Raw genomic sequence first — 20,642 nt, 5'->3', positions numbered from 1 at the left:
AGCAATCCAAGAACAGGAAACAACAACAACAAAAAACAGTGAAGCCCCTGTCATTGCCCCAGCTTTCTACCTGGAAAGAGTTTCCAGGCCAAACTCAGAGAACAGAAACCCAGGAGGAGCCTGGTAGAATCCCAGAGCTGAGGAAACAGAGCTGGGAGGAAAAGACAGCAAGAATTCATAGGCAGGTTCCCAAAAGAAAGCTGCACATGAGGGTGTGCAGTGGGTCCCTTTCGAGACTTCAGCTGAATTCAGATCAGCACACAACCGAGAAGAAATGATGCGAGTCTGGCAAAAGAACCCCCTGTGGGATCAACACTCCGATATCACACAGGGACAGGAATAGATTAGATTCACACCAGCCAAAGTAGAGAAACTTCATAATCCACAGGACAGCAAATTCAGTATTCAGAAGGATATCTATCACCTCAAGAGGGGGACAAATTAGTTCTAGACTAGTGGCTGTTCTAATCCCACCTAACAAAACTTAAAATCTACAAGGTTGAAATCACTTATTTCTTATCCTTAGGAAGAACTATCTTTGGGAATCATCTGGTTCCTCAAAAAATATTCACTAAGTAACTTAAAGATTGAATAGGGATTTTGACTTTGTCAATTTCAGCTCTGATTCCTGTTACACACGTGCAAAGGAGGATACAGTGAGAACATCACAAAAGTAGAACAAAGCAAATCACTCAGTTTCTACTTTCTCTTCTCCCTTGAATTTTTTGTTCATTTAGCAGGAGATGAATCCAACTCTCTGGATGAAGTCATAGGAGCTAACGTCTCCCTAAGTTCAACTTGTGATGGCAACACTGGAAGCTGTTTACTTCCTCATTTTGAAAGGACAATGCACCCATTGTTTAGCAGCATTACTATATGGTTCTTACGAAGTTATCCACATAACATAATTAAGGCAATGTGCCTTCCAGAGACCATGCTGTTGATCTTTCCACCCATGACATTTGCTCATAGCTCAATTCACTATTAATGAAACCATGAATTTAATAAACTTAGTAATGCTGCCATCGGACTTGGAAGCTTGGTTTCTGAGGTTGGTCTCAAAAACTTTTGCTGAACAGAGATTTTTTTTTTAAATTGGAGGATTTCATAGTCTTATTTGGAAAACAAAAAGTTGTGATTTTACTTAGGATTTCCCACCTGTTTTGATAAAAATTATACATTTCTCAGAAAAACCCTGATGAGAAAATGCTAAATTGTTAACACTTGCCACCTCCAGCAAACATGGAAGGGTGCAAGATCTTGTAGCAACGTGGCTGGTATTCTTTGATTTCTGAACCCAGTTGTTATAGCCAGAGAGTAACTGTTGACTTCTCTGTTGGTAGATTCTGTTTTGAGAGACTGCTTAGGAGGTGGTTGACTACAAGATTTCAGGGGCTGCCTGGACAGTATCAGTGCCAGATGCTTCTCTTCCCAGCCCCTTTACTACTGGTAATTGCTTAGCCCGCCTCACTGAGGGTTTGCACAGATATCAACAAGCCTTTGGATGGAACCACATTCTTTTTTGTTGATCTTTAACTCATGGCGATCCTTAGCTTAGGAAGTCACTGGGATGGTTCTATGACCATTGTCCAATGAGGAAAACCACAACTTCATGTGTCATTCCTGAAATCAGCCATAGGCCAGATAAAGGTCAAACACAAGGAATATAGGAGGAAAAATCCAAAGATCACCTCTCTCGGACTTCAGTCCATTTCAACCCTTATTGAGAGTCAATGGAGGAAGGAAAGGATGAATTATAGTCTGTTTACCCTTATCTGATATGGGCTCTGAAGTGTTACTCACGCCTGGGTACTTGTTCATAATGCTGGAAAAGTCTGTGTCCTTTTTCCTAGGTGATGCAACTAGCACTCTATCTTGCAAAAGGACAGGCTCATATTAACTCATATCTAGTTAAGAATTTATTCCAAGAACATGAGATAAAAGGAAAACTTGAGATCCATTCATCAAGCCCTGAGTTTATCACAAATTCCCAATTGATTTGCGTTTCTTTCACAGGTGTTTTGTTGTTGCTCTGGTTGTTGTTGTTGTTCTGAGATGGAGTCTCACTCTGTCTCCAGGCTGGAGTGCAGTGGTGCAATCTCAGCTCACTGCAACCTCCGCCTCCCAGATTCAAGCAATTCGCCTGTCTCAGCCTCCAGAGTAGCTGGGATTACAGGAATGCACCACCATATCCAGCTATTTTTTGTATTTTCAGTACAGACAGGGTTTCACCATGTTGGCCAGGATGATCTCGATCTATTGACCTTGTGATCCACCTGCCTCAGCCTCCCCTATTGACCTTGTGATCCACCCACCTCAGCCTCCCAAAGTGCTGGGATTACAGGTGTGAATCACCATACCCAGCCTATAGAAGGGTTTTTTTAATTTATTTTTTTTTAATCTTGAGATTCTTCATAGCATAGTACATTTTATAATAAAGAAACTTTTATCTGAAGTGTAGAATTTTCTTCAGTTTCCCTTCATTAAATGTAAACTCATTATTTTAATATAGTTCTATAGTATGATCACATTTTTATAATAATATCTCTGTCCATCTACCTACCCCACTATCTAAATATATATATGCATATGTATATATACACACTAGACATTTCTCTCCCTCTCTCAATGCCTGAGAGAGAGAGAGAGAGAGAGAGAGAGAGAAATGTCTAGAATAATTTTTATCTAATGTTAATGATGGTGGGATTTATGATCATGAGATTTGAATTTTTTTTTAATATCTTCAAACTTGAATAGGGTTTTGGGTTTTCCTTGGTTTTTTATTTAGGGTGACTTTTATCTATTGATTGATACCTTGCTATTTTCTAATTTCTATTCAAAATATGACTGTTTCATTTTTTACAGACAAGCAAAAAAACAGTAAAAATTTTTTAAATCCTTGTAAAGACACCGAACTATTTAAGAACTCTTTGGAAAATGTGTCCCCAGATTATTAGTTCAACGGCTGCAATACTGAGTGTAGATGTGGGTCTCTAGAAAGGTCAAAATAGCATAAAACCATTTTTGAGAAGCAGCCACGCTCTCTTCAGATTACCATCATTACACTCGTCACACACCAGTCTCAAACACAAGGACTCTCAGGCATCGACACGTAACTACTGTCAAGCAATCTTTACTATACACAGCTTAGACTATGTTCCTAGTTTTTCCCTTTTAAAGTCCCCTCCATAAATAAAAACAAAAGCCTTTGTACACTACCCACCTATTAATTCCTACCTGTCAAACAACAGTTGACTCTCCTAACTGCGTGATAAGTTAACCTCACAAGACATTGGGTAGATATCGCTATGGCACCCAAGAGAAAAAGATTTCTGAGGTTGTCGGTGGTAATGGATATAGCAACAAACAGAAAGCACTTGAGTACTATACTCAGACTTTGAGACAATCGGTAGAAAAAACAGTTAGAAATTCAGACAAGCCTAGGAGCAAGGTGAAGAAATCCTGAGAGAACTATGTAGAAAAATAGAGGCTATAATTATGAAATAAAAGGGCTTCTTTTTTCTGGATCATATTTTATTACCACCCCAAATGAAACTCATAAGAAACAGAAATGTAGAGAATGTACACCAGCTTAAAGTCTGAAGAAGGGGCAGTATCTGTATAATGTTACTATCTAATCAGGGGGAAGTGGTAGGAATCCTTAGATTTAGAAACTTATTTTGTTAATTCTGAAGATATTATGAATGGCTTCCCAGAATTCAAAAAGAATAATAATTAGAAAAATGTAAAAACTGTGGTGAGAAGTGATAAAGAAAAAATATTAGTAAATATTTTATTCACTGGGTTACACCATGAAATTTCTCAACGAGAAATAAACACGTGTCTAGATTCTGTACTAATAGAACCAAGTCTTGAATCACAGCAACATAAACTATCACCTGAGGACCAAACTATAGAGAAGTAGCAGAAAACACAAGATAAAATCTGGATACAGATGTCAGATCTTATCTTATACTCCAAATAACAGTCTATTTTCAATAACCAAAAAGAAGAAATAGTTGATACGCTCTAAAACACCGCTAAGTTCTAGAGAAAGAGCACCCAATATATTAATGGACTGTTAATTTTAGGACAAACAATTGTTGAATTCTCCATCTATACAATACACAACTGTCCACATCATGTACCATCACCTGTTTAATAGTATTAAAAATATGTTGGGTACCTGTCTACTCTGAACTAGCTCCAAGAAAATTACCCAAAGTCACAGTGTATTCTCTCTTCCAGTTGCCCAACCTGTTTAAAATTAGCTATGAGCAGGTGGTGATAAAATTATGCTCTTATTGAACTCACATCTCTCTGCATTTTCAACCCAAGTATTATTTCAAAGCATGTGAGAGTTTGTGTCTTTTATTTGCTCTTCTCTCCAAATAATTAAGATTTAGTTATATTTAGGAAAGCAGCCTCCTTGGTTCCTTGTAAATTCCAGGAACTCTAAATTAAGATCAAACCTCTAAGGAAAAGTCCATTCATTTGTAAAGGATTTTTTGTGTGTATGTCTTTGATAAAAAGTCTAACTGGCCCCATTTCTTTTTGAACATTTTGTTTATCCACCTAATCATCCTGGAAAAACTGACGTGTTTACCATGTTAAACTAAACAATTACACAGTAGAACAGACCCATAAAACAAGGACCTCAGGAGGAGATGCAAATCTATTGCTCACTGGTTTAAGTGTGTCTTATTTTTAAAATGTATCATATTCAGAGAATTAAATTCTCTTAAAGGAAAGAGTACATCGTTAAATAAAGCTATTAAAGCAAAGTTTGCTTTATGAACTACGTGATCATAGCAGGTCAATGTAAATCACCATAATTAAAATGCAGTAGGCATTCATGTATTTAACAACATTTATGAGCTTGTTTTAATCTATCCTTGACTCAATCAGCAATTTATCTTATATTTATGCCCAGACTTGCTGCAGCATAGTGCCCTCTGCTGGTCACCCTGAAACACTGCAACATGAGGAAAACAGGAGGGTTCATAAAAAAGAAAAGGGAGTGACTGCGAGGGAATGGAAAAAAGGAGAGGAGGGGCGGAAAGGAAAAGAAAATAAATAACTATGTTAAATTGAGACATATAATCTTTAAGCCCCAGGATATGGCGCACATGAAAAATATAGTGTTTGCCACATAGTTATGGTTGCTTAGTAAATTGAGATTGTGCTTTCGTTGAAAGGAAATGTTTCTCACTTGAAAGATTGAACAATAATACTGCGATTGAAACTGTTTTGAAGTTATTTCTGGTGATGTCAAATTAATTTAGAAGATTTTCAAAGTTAAGTTAAGGTGCTCAAAAACCACTAATCATCATAGAGTTGCCAATCTCACACCAGTCAGAATGGCTATTATTAAAAAGTCACAAAATAACATGTTGGCAAGGTTGGGGAGAAAATGAAACACAATACACTGTTGATGAGAATGCAAATCAGCTCAGCCACTGTGAAAAGTAGTATGGAGATTTCTCAGAGAACTAAAAACAGAATTGCCATGTAACCCAGCAATCCTGTCAGTGGGTATACATCCAAGGGAATACAAGTCATTCTACCAAAAAGACACCTGCGCTCGTATGTTTATTCCAGCACTATCACAATAGCAAAGATATGCAATCAACCCAGGTGTCCAGCAGTGATCGATCGGATAAAGAAAATGTGGTGTATACACATGGTGGAATACTATGAAGCCATAAAAAAGAATGAAATCATATCCCTTGCAGCAACAGTGATGCAGCTGGAAACAATTATCCTAAGTGAACTAATACAGAAACAGAAAATCAAATACTGCATACAGTATTCTCACTTTTAAGTGAGCTAAATACTGGGTACTCACGGACACAAAGATGGGAATCACAGACAATGGAGGGTTTTTTTGTTTATTTTGTTTTTGAGACGGAGTCTTGCTCTGTCTCCAGGCTGGAGAACACTGCAGATTTTAAAAGCGGGGAGGTAGTGAGAGGAACAGTGTTGAAAAGCTACCTATTAGGTACTATACTCGCGACTTGGACAATGAGAATATTAGAAGCCCAAACCTCAGCATCAAACAATAAACCTATGTGAAAACCTGCACATGTACTCCCTTGAATCTAAAATAAAAATGAAATAATACTCTGAAAAAAAGAGGTAAGTTAAGGGTTAGGGAAATACACAGACATCTTCTCATTCCAGTAGTGTCAATCCCCTTCCCCCAGGCCAAGATTTTCACATTTTCATGGACAGCAAGATCCTCCTAGGGAGCTTGTGAAAAATACAACTGACTTTTGCTCTATGGTTAAGGATTCTGATTCACTGTACTGTAAACGCAAGAATATGAATTTTAATATTTACCCTTAGAAGACAGTGATGCAGATATTTTATTCCATTCAATTGGAATACAAGAGCCACTGTGTACCTGGCCTCCTCGTTTAGGTACTAAGAACCCGAACCTCAGTGCTCCTGGAGGGTTTCCCTTATCCAAGTGTTTGCATATCATCATCATCAACAACAACAACCATAGTTGCTACAATTTATTAAATATTTCCTATGTATCAGGCAATATATTCCCATTTTCCTTACATATTCATGTTCCTTAAACAGTTATGGCTTTGAAAATGCCTCTGCTTTTTTTTCTTTCATATCAAATTCTATATGAAAGAAAGTTGGACCATACCTAGTACATAATTGATCTCAACAAATGTTAGTTTTGCTTCCCTTTCTCTGTGTTCCTTGTTATTTTAGACCGAATAATTACCTGTGGATTAACTATATCAAGATCCTTATTAATCTTGATGAACTCCTTGTTGCTTTCCATAATTTCTCAAAGGTCCAGTTTCGTGGAACACAGGCATCGTTCCCTGATTTCTAAAGAGATTTTAATTTTCTTCAAAACATTTTGAAAACGTCTTTTGATAACATTAATAATGTTCACAGGAAAACTGGGAACATACCTGCATTCTCTGAAATGCATTTATTTGTGCCTCATTCTGCTTTCCCTCTCTCTGGTACGCAGTTACATGTCTGGTCAGTTGCCTCTGCATTCTTTGTGTGCTAAGGAGTGACAGCAGAGAAACTCATCAGATTGCATTCAAGTCAAAACGAATTTCTTTATTTCATTTCAATATAGAACCCGATTATTTCTCAGTAGCACCATTAAACAGACACCAGCAGGTTTTATGATAGAATTATTTCACACCACTTTATGTAATTTACCTAGCACATGTAGGGTCATGTGTATCTCATAAAGCTGGTACACTCCAATAAGGAAAAGGAGTTGGCTTCTGGAATGAATAGGAGCCCAGAAGAAGTTACCAAATTGAATTGATGAAGACTCATTTAGGTGCAAGTTGCCTAAATTTACTGAACCTGGCTTAAAGTGGGAAAGGGATCTTTATTGGTATATGTAACACAAAAATCAAGGAGTGATACAGCATGAGGCAGGTTAGATTCAAGTTCTACAAAGATGTCTCCAGAAAAATTGCTTAATCCATCCATCAGCTGCTTTTCCTGTGTGTTGGTCTCATTCTAAGATAAGCTCTTTTTCTCTCTCTTTGAGGAGTTAGAGATGGCCCCTTAACAATCTTCAAAAACAAGACAGTCTCCCTTGCAGGGGTTTCAATAAAAGACTTTGATTGAGATACTTGTTTGTCCCTGAAGCAACCACTGAACAGGAAAGGAGAACGTACTAACTAGACCAGGGTCCCGTGCCTAGCCCTAGGAGAACAGGATGGAAGCTCCAGGCAAATCACATGAATGAAAATGGGGCGAGAAATTGGCAGGAAAAGAAAATGCTTACTGGTCAGATACGCCCTCATGCATACTCACCGAAGACGTATGTCAACAATAAAAAGATTCATAGTTTTATGACTTAAGAATCTGGATGTGAATGTAAATCAACATGGTTGGAGAGCCAGCTAAAATGCTGTTCTGGCTGAGTAAGTCTGAATCTCAAAAGAGGAGTAAAGACAGGAGAAGCTAAAGACTCAGGTAAAGACACACAGACACAGTTACAGAACACTAGAAGCCTAACTTGAAAATAAAAAGAATGTAGATATACTTCCATCATCAATAAAATGAACTTATTACTCATGTTTGAAACAAAAAGGTGGTTAAAAGCCTAGACTTACTTCTCAAGACAAATGTGTTTTTGAAGGACATAAAAAAGAACTCCTGAATTTCTAGCTAGCTTGCTTTCAGAGTTTTAGCAGAGATGGCTCATTGCCACCCAATAGCTATTCTCATTTTCTAAATAATAGAAATCCACTTTCACTGAGGTTGCAATTCCCCTGGACAAAGACTGCATTTTACAGCCTCTCTTATAGCTATCCTTACAAATGATCATTAGAAATCTGCGGCCATTGGACGAAGTTCTGGTAAAAGAGGGTAAACAGGGTACTTACAGAAAGCTGGCTTGCTGGTGAGATGTCCTGTCCCTTCCACTTGCAGCTGCCTGCAATATGGGGGCAATGGAAGGAACTCCAACAGCATGCTGAACCTCGAAGCAGAAAGCCAAGTCTCTACAAGCTACAATAACGTTAGGGACATGTTCGCCCAATACCTATGAGTTCAGGTGATTCAAGAGCATAAATGACAGCAGTGAGTACCCATTAAGATAAGAGATATAGGGGGGATGATCACAAAAGTAAGAGTGACCAAGTCAAGCAAAGAGAAGACAGACAGAAACTGGTTACTGCTAGGAAATGTTAGGGCGGGAAAATGAGCAAACGCAGACTAACTGAGGTGGAAGACCAGTGACTCAGGGGACAGACTGTGCAAGTCAGTCTTGCCTAAAGAAGAATTACGTACTTCTCATCTTTCTCTTGTTTGGGTTTCTGAAAAATTAATATAGGTTCATTTAGTCATATGTTGTTTTTTTGTGATCTAACAGATTAATATCAATATCAAATTTTGTATTTCCTTTGGAATGTCCAGGAAGGAGACAAAAATCAACAGCACGATTTCTGTCAGGGCCTGGAATGACTGCTTTTTCCATTTGAAAGCACCAAAAAGCATCCCAACATGAAGAAAAAAAACTCTAATTCTGCAAGTATGGGGAATCTAAACTACATGAGATTGGCCCTATGGTCAAACAATGGTACTTTCCTAACAGAAAAGAAAGAGAAATTCCAAAGGCAAATTTGTAAGGAAATAATGCCTTCTGAGCCTTTACAGTTCAGATCAAAGCCATCAATTTATTCAGCCATCATGAGAACACAGACTCCAAGTTTCTAAAGGGGCCAGTAAGCTGAATCATTGCAGATTAAATAAACATGCTGAGTTTAATCGCAAAGTAAATAAAGGCCTCTTCTGACATAAGTTTGTATTTACAGAAATTCTGTGACTAAAGGCAACCTAAATTTGGATCATTAAAAACAAAACAAAACAAGTTTCTTCAAGTTTACATTAATTATACAATGCATCCAGAAACCCAGGGCCTGACAAACCATGTAGCAAAGTCATAAAAATTAATCAAAAAGCATTTTAAGCAAAAATGAAGCTATTATTTAAAACAGAAATAAGTCTATTCCAGACTAACTATACCTGTAGACAAAAAAAATGGATCATCAAGGTGGCACTGGTGATTATGACAAAAACCATGAAAATAATACAGATGCTGTTTTTCTAAGATATTCAGCATTGCCTACATGAAACCATCTCTGGTTACTTTGCAATCAAAGTACTGTAGTGGAATTAAATAATCTATGCCTCCAAAGTAATTAATTGATAACATATTCCAATATTTAGAGAACAATTTGATCTTATTCTTCAGTCTTCAATTACTTTTTTTTTAGTCTCAAAAAATGATAATATGAAGAAAACAAAACCAGCTCTTTAGCAGAATCCTATGAGGAGTCTGTTGGAGACTCTCTGGCCAGGAAGATTATTACCCTTAGGCGGGTCTGCCTGTGTGGGGCAACTTGCCACACCTTGAAGATGTACATATGATAAATAAGCTGTGGTCTTCTCATAAAAAAGGTAATTCATGCTGGAAAAGGTTTCTGGGGAAAAATGAGACAAGTTTTTTTAAAAAGCAACTACAACTTATCAGCAAAATAATTGTGAGGAGAAAAAGAAGATGGCAATTCTAACCAGAGAGCAAAACTGCAGAAGTCCAGGAAAGTAGGGAAAAGGTCTTGTGAAACTCACAGCTAATTCAATAAAATTGACTGTGGGTGACGAAAAAGCAGAGCAGCAAAAGCTGAGACCAGAGAGTAGGGCAAAGGCTAGATCAAGTGCTAAGGGTGTCATGCAAGGAAAAGTGGACCTCATCCTGAAAGCTCCTGAAAACCACAGGTGGGTGCTGCTGGTTGCTACTGCCTTTCCTTTAAGGCAGCAACTTGATCAAATCTGTGTTTCATAAAGCCAAGCTATCAGCTATTGGTTAAATGGCCTGGAATGGGGAAGGCTGGAAGCAAAAGATAGTTCATCATAATCCAGCAGAAAACGTTGAGAGCCTAAAACAAGCCAACTAAAGTAGGAACGGGGAAAGAGGAAGAGATGTGTAAGAAGACACAACCTATTAGACTGCATAGGATTTAGGAACTAGGGCAACATAAGACCCTGATTTTTATTGGGAGACAGTATTTGTAACTCGGATTCTGGAGTTACAAATGTCTCTTGGAGTGCAGTTGGATATTAACTCATTGAGGAGTTATACGGTGGGGAGTGACATGTCAAATGAAGGGGCAGTGGAGATAGCAAGGAAGACAAAACTCAGGATGAAAACCCAGCATGTGGCACACTGCAGTGTAGTTCGATCTAGGGACAGTAAAGTGTCCGGAGAAACACATGGAAACTCCCAGATATGTGGCTTGGATGCCGTAACAGTACTGGACACATGTTGACACACCAGCCTTACTTTTTTCTCCCACAGTCAGGACAAGTGGACTGGATGAAGTCATGCACTTATTCCATAGAAGTATCAACTATAGAGACATTAATTTGCCAATATGTAGACCTGAGAATTGTTCTAGAAGCATAGTAAGTACTAGGTGAATATTTAGATGCATAGTTGCATTAACACTAAGAGAGAAAAATAGTATTAAAGCAAACCTGAAAGTATTCAGATATAAATACACATATTTACCAATCTGTACCCTTATATGTGTTACTGCACACTTTTGTAAGCTTTGAGAATGTCAAGACTGATTCCCCTGAGCTGTCTAAATGCTATTTCCAAGCAAACAACAATCCCAGTCATTTTAAAACTGGTTCCAAGTTGTTAATGCAAACTATTAGCACAGTACAACCACCTTTTCTAATTACACAGTTTAAACAATAATAATAGTAAGTCATTTGTCTGTAACTTCTGTATGAATATAAGGAGAATCTTATGTCTACAGAATAATCAAATGTGACTTTCAGGTTAACATCGTTGGCAGTATTCCTGAAGAGTTCTCATTTCTTGCACATTTGTTTGGCATAACTGAAATCAAACATTTAACCAAAAAGAAAAGGGGGAAAATGTTTTTCTTTTTATCTGTGGACATTTCAAAAATTGCTTGAAGACTATCACCTAATGGATATCATGCTTATGAAATGAGGTCTTATCATTCTTATGAGATATCATTGACAGTAGCAGGGACAACTTTTCAAGTTGCAGGCAGCCTGCAGAGGAAGAGGCATCTTCCCTTGATCCTCAGCTTGAGGAGTGTGAGACAGAACGTCTCTGGCTCCTTTCTCTGATGCCCTTTTTGCTCCTCCAGAAGAAAAGAAGAATGACTAATTTGAGTATCCCAAGCTTGATGTTCATGGCCTATGTTTCACTATTGGAGGATTGCAGCAGCTCAAAAGCAAGAATTAGTGCAGGCACTTCCTCTTTCTCTTACCCTTAGGTGAGGTGTGACCTCTTCCTCTAATGCTTCTTCTTTCAAGCAGTTAGCAAATGTGGACTATGCTTTCCCCAAAGGCTGGAAGGAGGAATTTATCCACCCTGCTTCCACTCTCAAAGAGTAGATGTGAGCCTGGCCTGTAGACTTATTCCATAAAAGCTGGCTGAGTAACTGGACCCCAGAGTCTACTCTGCCTACGTGATCATAACCCACTCCTCCAAAAAGCACTCCTCGGCATTTTCATTCTGAGATTTAGATTCTCAGTATAGGGGGAAGAAGACCTCACTTTAATCTCTAGCCTAAACTTCATTGTCTTTAACCAAAAAGCTCATCATTGGGTACCCTTTGGTCCTAGCTCTAAGTAATAGTATGGCATCTTACGGTTCATGGCTTGTATGCATTCTGTATATGAAAACTCCTCCAAGGAAGAAGATGTGCAGGTAGACCAAATCCCTAATCATCAGCCTACTCAGAAAATATATGTTCTCAAAAATAACTATTAATGATCATTTTGATGATCAAATTAAAAGTTGATTTGTAAGGTGAAACTAAGCAGGTTTATTCAGTATGTTCAATATCTACTTTATATTATAACCTCAATAGTAAACTCCAAGGTACTTAAAAACAGAAAACTTGTCTTGTGCTTTTAATTTTGAAAAATTGTGTATGTGCATGTACATGTACATGTATATATATGTGTGTGTATAAAATTTATTTTTAGGAAAATGCATAAATAGTCCATTACACATACTGGTTAGATTTTAGTACAGTCTCTTAAAATTTTTTCATAGCTCCTCCCTTGCCTTCCCCCTATTATGGATATAATCTTATCTCTTTTCAACTAGTTATCCCATTTTAATAATCTAGTTGTTCTCTCTTATTTTTCTTTGTGATGTTATTATATGTGATTAAATATATACACATTACTAGTTTTACCAAAATGGGATATTATATATACTTCATACTCACATATTGACACATTCTTCTATTCCTGGGCCTTAGCTTTTTGATATGGTTTGTCTGTATCCTCACCTAAATCTCATCTTGAATTGTAGCTCCCATAATTCCCACATGTCATGGGAGGGACTCAGTGGGAGGTAATTGAATCATGGGAGCGGTTTCTCCCATACTATTTTTGTGGTAGTGAATACATCTCATGAGATTTGATGGTTTTAAAAATGGGAGCTCCTCTGCACACACTCCCTTGTCTGCTGCCATGTAAGACGTGACTTTGCTCCTCATTCACGTTCCACCATGATTCTGAGGCCTCCCCAGCCATGTTGAACTGTGAGTCCATTAAACCTCTTTTCTTTATAACTTACCCAATCTTGGGTATGTCTTTATTATCAGTGAGAGAACAGACTAATATCTTTTTCTTTCTCTTTTTGCCATTTCAAGCAATCTCAGTACAAATATCTTGTTCCTATATCATATGTGCTGGTCTTGTTATTAAATTTTCTATTTTTGTGGGCTAAATTCACAGGTGTGAAATTGCTGAAATGAAAGCTATGTGTGTGTAAATTTAAGAGGTTCCATTAGATATATTGTCCCAAATGCTATAACAATTCATATATCTACAAGTCATTCATGAGAAGCCATTTCCTACATTGACTGAGTTTACTCATCTACTAAATTTTTCATATTGTTTGCCTTTTTTCTATTTGATTGTATTTTTTTCTAATTTTAAATTCGTTGTTGTTTATGTTAAGTCTTTCCATTCAATAGGGTGTCTTTTCATTTGTTCAGATCTTTTTTAATATCCTTCATAGTCAATAAGATATGATACTTTCTTCATATATATCCTGTGCTTTTCTTGTTAAATATATTATAAATATGTAGTATTCATCTATATTTTAATAGAATTTTTTTGTATTCCGCTTCTAGGTGTGTATAGCTACTAGAAAAAGTCTACTGATTTTTGTATATTTATATCGTGCTATGCAACTTATTAAACTTTTCTATTAACTTTAAAATTTTTTAAATATGATATCTTGAATTTATATTATCAGCACAAAGAAAATTTAATTTCTTTCCCATGCTTATATCAATTAGTTCTTATTTTGTCATAAATATCTTAATTAAACTAATTAGGAAAATTTACACCTTTTTCTACATCCTGAGAGATTTTTAAGTAACACAAAACAGTATACGGTCTAAACATTTTATAACTTTGCAGATAAAATTTAGTGGTGAGACCATCTAGTCTTGATGAGATTTTCAATGATGGTCCTCTATCTTCTATGGAAATTGCTTTAGTTGGGTATTATATTATTTTCTTGGAACAATTTTTGATAATTTGTATTTTGAGAGAAATTACCTATTAAATTCAGATTTTTTAATTTGTGGCTATAGAGTTGAATGTATTCCTTTGTATAGTTTCTTTTCTTTATCCCATTTCAAATTACTTAAGGATAAAATAACATTATGCCTAGGTTTAGTTATAAAATAATCTGCAAAAAACGTGGGTAGAATATAGGTGAACCCTGCTCATCTTCATGCTTATAATTATTGAAACTGAGTGATGAATTAATGAAGGTTAATCACTCTGTTCTTTTATTTTTCTAAATTTTTTACATAATAAAAACAAAAAAATTTGTGGACAAGTTCTAATGTTTGTTTGTAGTATTAAGTTACTGTATAGACTTAGGCACATCATTTATTCTTTCTTTATGTTAGTGTCAAGAAAGGAATCACAACTACATGTTTTGCTAGTAACCTTCTGTTAAGAAAATCGAGGCTGAGAGCAGTGGCTCACACGTATCCCATCACTTTGGGAGACTGAACCAGGAGGACTGCTTGAGCCAGGAGTTCAATACCAGGGCAATATAGGGAGACCCAGTCTCTACAAAGAAAAAAATTAAGAAAAATTAGCTGGACATGGTGGCACATTCCTGTAGTCCCAACTATTCAGGAGGCCAAGGTGGGAAGATTGCTTGAGCCTAGGAGGTTGATCAGATCACTGCACTCCAGCCTGGGCAACAGAGACCCTCTTGAAAGAAAGAAAGAGAGAAAGAGAGAGAGAAAAAGACAGAGAGAGAGAGAAAGAAACAAACAAAGAAAAGAAAAGAAGAGAAAGAAAGGAAGGAAGGAGAGAGAGGAAGGAAGGAAGAAAGAAAAAAACACAAAAATTAAGACCATCGGCTCTGAATTTTTCATATTCCCCTCATGTACTTTAAAAACACGAGTCCTCTTGTAAAGTTTTGGAAATGTCAACTTTTAAGTGAAACAATGTACAACAAAACCAATTTTACTGTAGGCTAATTGATATAAAATATGGTAACATCCTAGGACATATTTCTGGCCACAAAAACATCGCCATGCTTCTAAATAAAAATCAAAACATTTCTAATATTAAACATGAAAAGAAATGAAAGCTACATTTAAGAAAAATTAATAAAAACAAGTAAAATAATGATTTATCCAAGTTTTGCTGAGTCAGTGAGTGACTGTGGTCATAGTACAGGTGGCTTAAATCAAGGAACAAAAGTTTGCAAAGCAAAAATTGTCAGGAACACCTACTACCCACCACAAAGTTCAAAAAGAATCACAAATCTTGACTGGGTGTGGTGTCTCATGCCTGTAATCCCAACACTTGGGAGGCCAAGGCAGGTGGATCATGAGGTAAAGAGATGGAGACCACCCCGGGCAACATGGTGAAACCCTATCTCTACTAAAAATGCAAAAATTGGCTGGGCGTGGTGGTGTGTGCCTGTAGTCCCAGTTACTCAGTAGGCTGAGGCAGGAGAATCGCTTGAGCCTGGGAGGCGGAGGTTGCAGTGAACTGAGATCATACCACTGCAGTCCATCCTGGTGACAGAGTGACACTCTGCCTCTCAAAAAAAAAAAAAAAAAAAAAATCACAAATCTTGTGGACTTGCTGAGGGATTTCCTGCCTTGTTGCTTACTGTCATCTATTTGCATGATTATCACCTGCTTTACAAGTTGGTATTTTACAATCATTTGTATTCATTAATTCATTCATTTTCCAACCTATTTATTCCAGTTCAGGGGTGGCTGGATTCTCTCACAGCAGCTCGAGTTAAGTGGGGAACCAGCCCGAAACACAATGCCATTGCACTGCAGGGCACTAACAACATAGTGCCTAGCGGAGACTTCATTTGTCATCCTCCACTAACAACCATGCACACTCAGACTGGCCCAGTTAGAAACGACAATTCACCCAGTGTGCCCAGCTTTGAGATATGACAGAAAACCCAAGCAGACATGGGAGAATGCGCCAGTTCCACACAGATAGTGGCCCCAGATGGGAATTAATTTTGTTTTTTTCTTATCCAGGTTATAACGAAACAAGCTGAATGAAACGAGGTTATTCAAGGACCTGCTACATTTGGCCTGAGTGTGTCTTCTTTGCTTTCTGTTTTGGATAAAGAGTTGCCTGTCCTCTTCTTCAAAGCTAACTCCTGTAACTTTTTCTGAGAACCTATCCAATTATCCTTACGGCATTTTACATGTGTTCTATAAATCTCATCTGCACTCAAGCAGGCATGAGCTGATATCGCTTTACAATATATTTGCAGATTAAAGCCAACTAGCAAAAGGATAAAACACAGGACACAATTTCTATTCCTCTCCTCTCTACAAAAAAGGTATCAGAACACCAAGTTGCAAGGACAGAAGTCTGGTGATTTCTTCTAACCAGCAGAATTACTTTGGGAATCCCGCTCAGAAGCGGAGGAAGCGATGTGTGAGATCACCCAGGGCAATCTCCTTTAGAAATCTCCGCAAGTAATCCCCTTATCCAGGGAAAGCATAGCATTCTATACATGTTGTTCTGCACCTTCTGTTTTTTCAGCATCAGTATGTGTTGGAGGTCCTTCTAGGTCAGTAGTCAGCTTGCTCATTCTATGTTTTTTTCATTGCAGATACAAACAATTCCTTTGGATTGCTAAATCATAATTTATTTAATCATATACTTTGCATTCTGAAGCAAAACAGGAAACTGTTTTATCTTGGGGTGGAGGGAGAAACAAGTGGAATTAGGGATGAACCAGTCAAGTTCCAGCCCAGTAGGGAGCCTGCTCTGGAAGTCACACTGCGCAAGGATGCAGCTTCCACCCCTGACTCTGTGGGTCAGCGACAGCAGTGGCACTTGACTGCTTATCCTGCTCAGGGTAGACTGACACCCTGAATGGACTGTGTAAGCCCGTGAGAGTCTTGTATAATGGAAGAGGAGAGTGTTGGCTTGGAAGGAGGAACCAAAGTACCCATTAAAAAGGCAGGTGAATGCTAGAAATGCCAAAGAATGCAACCATATTAGGCCTAATGTGGTGGAGTGCTTTTTACAGAAAATATAGGTACAGTATTATTCTTTCTACAGCTAAATTTCATATATGTCTCAACCTGCTGCTTCTATTTTCTCGTCACTATCTCTTTAAACCTGCTTTGTGTTAGCTACTATAAGGTTACTTAAAAAATAATGAATGCATGCATGACTACTACCGAATGGGCTTTCCTTTATGTCTACTGGACCTAGTGTCTCTACAACACTTGAAATGTGCCTCTGCTAAAATAGTCGTGCAGGCTTAATCTTCCATCCTCCTTGAAATTATTATTTTGTAGTTTCATGAATTCCATCCTAGCCTATTCTTCTCCTACTCCTCTGTTTCCTTCTCTTTCTATCTTCTCTGTCTCTCTCCTATCTTTGCCTGCTCCTCCTGCTTAAATGTTAGCTTCCCCGACTGTGACTATAATTTAAGATTTAATAGATATTTTTACATATAAGGATATAGAACAGGATAAAAGGAAAGAAAAAAAACGCTTTATCACAAAATGCCAATGAAAAGAAAATTGTAGAGCCATAATGATATTAGAAAAAGCAAACTTTAAAGAAATAGTGCTAAATATCAGTACCTGAATTTTGTAGTAGAAAAATCTCATTTTAACGGAAAGATATAACAAGCCTAAATACATCTGCACCGGACAAGCTTCCAAATCGATAAAGAATAAAAGAAACAGAACTAACAGAAGATCTAAACAAATTCATGATGATAGTGGGAAAATGTAACACACTTCTCTCATTAACCGAAAGAACAAAAAAAGGCATTAAAGAAGCATTGTAGAAGATCTGAACACTATGATGAACAAACTTGACCTAATTGACATTTATAGAATACTGTATTCAACATTCCAGAGTCCATATTCTTTTCCGAAGCAATGGAACATTTACCAAAATAGAAAAATTAGCTAGGCCATAAAGCAAGTCGTAACAAATTTCAAAGGATTGAAATACTACCAAGAATGTTTTCTGGTTTCTGTGGGATTAAGCTAAAATCAATAACAGAAAGCAAATTAGAAAATTTCTAAATTTGTTAAAATTAAGCCATACACGCTGAATACCCTTGGGTCAAATAAGAAAAGATACATCTCACAGCCATAAAACTGAGCAAGAGCAGCCAGACATGAAGCTAGACAGTTTCAAGTATATAAGGTTCCAAAACATCTCTAGTGACAGAGACCAGAATAATGGCTATCTTTGTAGAGAGATGATTATGAGGAAAAACTTCTAATATGGTCGTAATATTCTACATCATAATTTTCTGTGTTATGTAAGTATATCACTTGCTAAAATTTTGCTTAAAATTTGGATATTGTACTATGTTTAAATACAAACTTTACCAAAAGAAGCAATGGAGCTTATCTTTATCTTCACTCCTTGCTTCTCCTCATCCATTACTATGGTTTCAGTAATTTCCTCTATGACTTGGCTCTATAACTCTGTCCTATTTCTGACGCCTAATTTTAGTACCAGTACTGAACATTTAAGTTTATTCCTATTAGACATGCCATTCATGATCTCATTGTAACAGGTTTAAAAGTAAATTCTGCTAAAAGATTTCTTTCTACCTTCTCAGCAGTACTATTATTTGCCCAATTATACAAGTTCACAACAATCCAGTTGTCCTTAAATTTCCTATTTTTTAAAGCGTCCATACCTTGTCATGAACACCTGAAGACTTTTTCTTTAAATTATCTCTTGCCTACTCCCATTATTTCCATTTCCACTAATCTGATGAAGGACCTATTTCCATACAAGAGAGCCCCAGTTATCCTCGACCATGTAACTATGACTTTCTGCCAAGAGTACTGCAATAGTCTCCTCACTGGCCTCAGACTTCAGCAGCTCCTCCTTCCAAAGCCTCCTTTGCACAGCTGCAGCACAAATTTGCTTAAAGCATTATTTTTATCATATATTTCTCTAAGTAAAAAAATTTACTATTTTCCATTAACCGAAAGAAAAATGAAAAGTTTTGAGCGTGATATGCAGTTTTACATATTCTGACTCCAACTTGTTTTTCTAGTTTTCCTAAATCTCCCATAGCTAAATCAGCCTTTGTTATCCCCACAATCTTTTGTGCTTATTTTCCAACCTGGCTTGCCCATCTCATTTTTCGCCAGATGTTTAAATCTTATCCATCATTTTAGAGCATTACACCACAAGAAGCCTTAGGCTTTGCCACCACATAGACTGAGATGCAAATGCCAGCTTTGCCTTTATTGGCACTGTGACCTTGGACAAGTTATTTAACCTCAGACCCTCGTTTCCCTCATCTGTACTCCACAAATAATTATTAGGTACTTTCCATCTGCGAAAGATTATTCTAGGCTTAAGGATGCAAAGGTGACCAAAGGCAGATAAATCTATCTCTGTCCTCATGGAACTTTCAGGCCAACAAAAGAGAGACAATAATAAAATCCCATAAGACCCATGTTGCATGGTGTTAGGACTAAAGGGAATACATGCAAAACACATTACTCAGTATCGGACACCTTGTGTGCAGACAAAATAATAGTTATTACTAATAATCCTCCAAAACCCAGCAAAATATCCATCTTCTGCAGTACATCCTACCACTTCAATTTCCTCCCTGAGAACTCTGGAAATTCAGATAACCCTCAAGTTACCATGAAGACTGCAAATATCCCCTCCTTCTCCAAGTTCTTCTTCTACTGTCTTTACCATACGTCTGGCAACTGACCAGGTACTTTTCAGAGGTATTTTCATTTGTTATCATTAAACATGGCAAGCATTTTATCTCTGCAACTCAATCTAGCTTTTTAGGAGTATGGACTGATTTTTAAAGTTTGATATGCACTAAAGCTCCCAGAACATGCCAAATATTTGTTGATTTAGTGAGTCCAGCCCTACAAGTCCAGATCTATGAATGTCCGTGGAGCACTTGAAGTGATTCCAAAGGCTTTTTTCCTCCACATAGAAAAACAATCTGGCCAAGAATATCGGGAAGTGGAAACATCATTTCTCATTTATCCTCTTTGAGAGTTTCTCCAATCAATTTTCCTCTGTAGCCTGCCAAAATGTTTCAAATTTCTAGGAGCCCAGGAAAAGGCTGGTTTTGGCAGCTGACAAGAAAAGGATGAAATGTTCATTAAGAGAGGAAAAAAATTTAAAAAGACCCACAGCCAGAATTCCTGAGAAAAAAATTTTAAATTGAATTTCTAAAAGGAGCCTTGATTCTTGGAGTATGTTTATTTCCCCTTGAGCTTAGGAGATTTTCCAAAGGAAGTTAAAACCAAAATACTTCCCACTAGGAATAGTAGACATTGGCTTGCCAAGTTTAGAATCTGCTAACTCATTGGGCCCTAGATTTTGAAGCAGTCACAAAGAATACCATTTCACTTTTCCTTTGGGAAATGATTACCAGTTTCATAATTTTAAAGTGTTCTAATATGTAAAGTTATACTCAAATAACATCTTATAAATGTTAATTCTAAAGAATAAAAAACATGAGGATTATGTTTTCTGTCAATACAAGTATGTTTGAAACTGATAAGAAGGCCATT

Source organism: Cebus imitator, unplaced genomic scaffold (assembly GCF_001604975.1).
Source record: "Cebus imitator isolate Cc_AM_T3 unplaced genomic scaffold, Cebus_imitator-1.0 Scaffold45, whole genome shotgun sequence".
Taxonomy (NCBI): Eukaryota; Metazoa; Chordata; class Mammalia; order Primates; family Cebidae; genus Cebus; species Cebus imitator.
Note: the sequence above shows the minus strand (reverse complement) of the source record.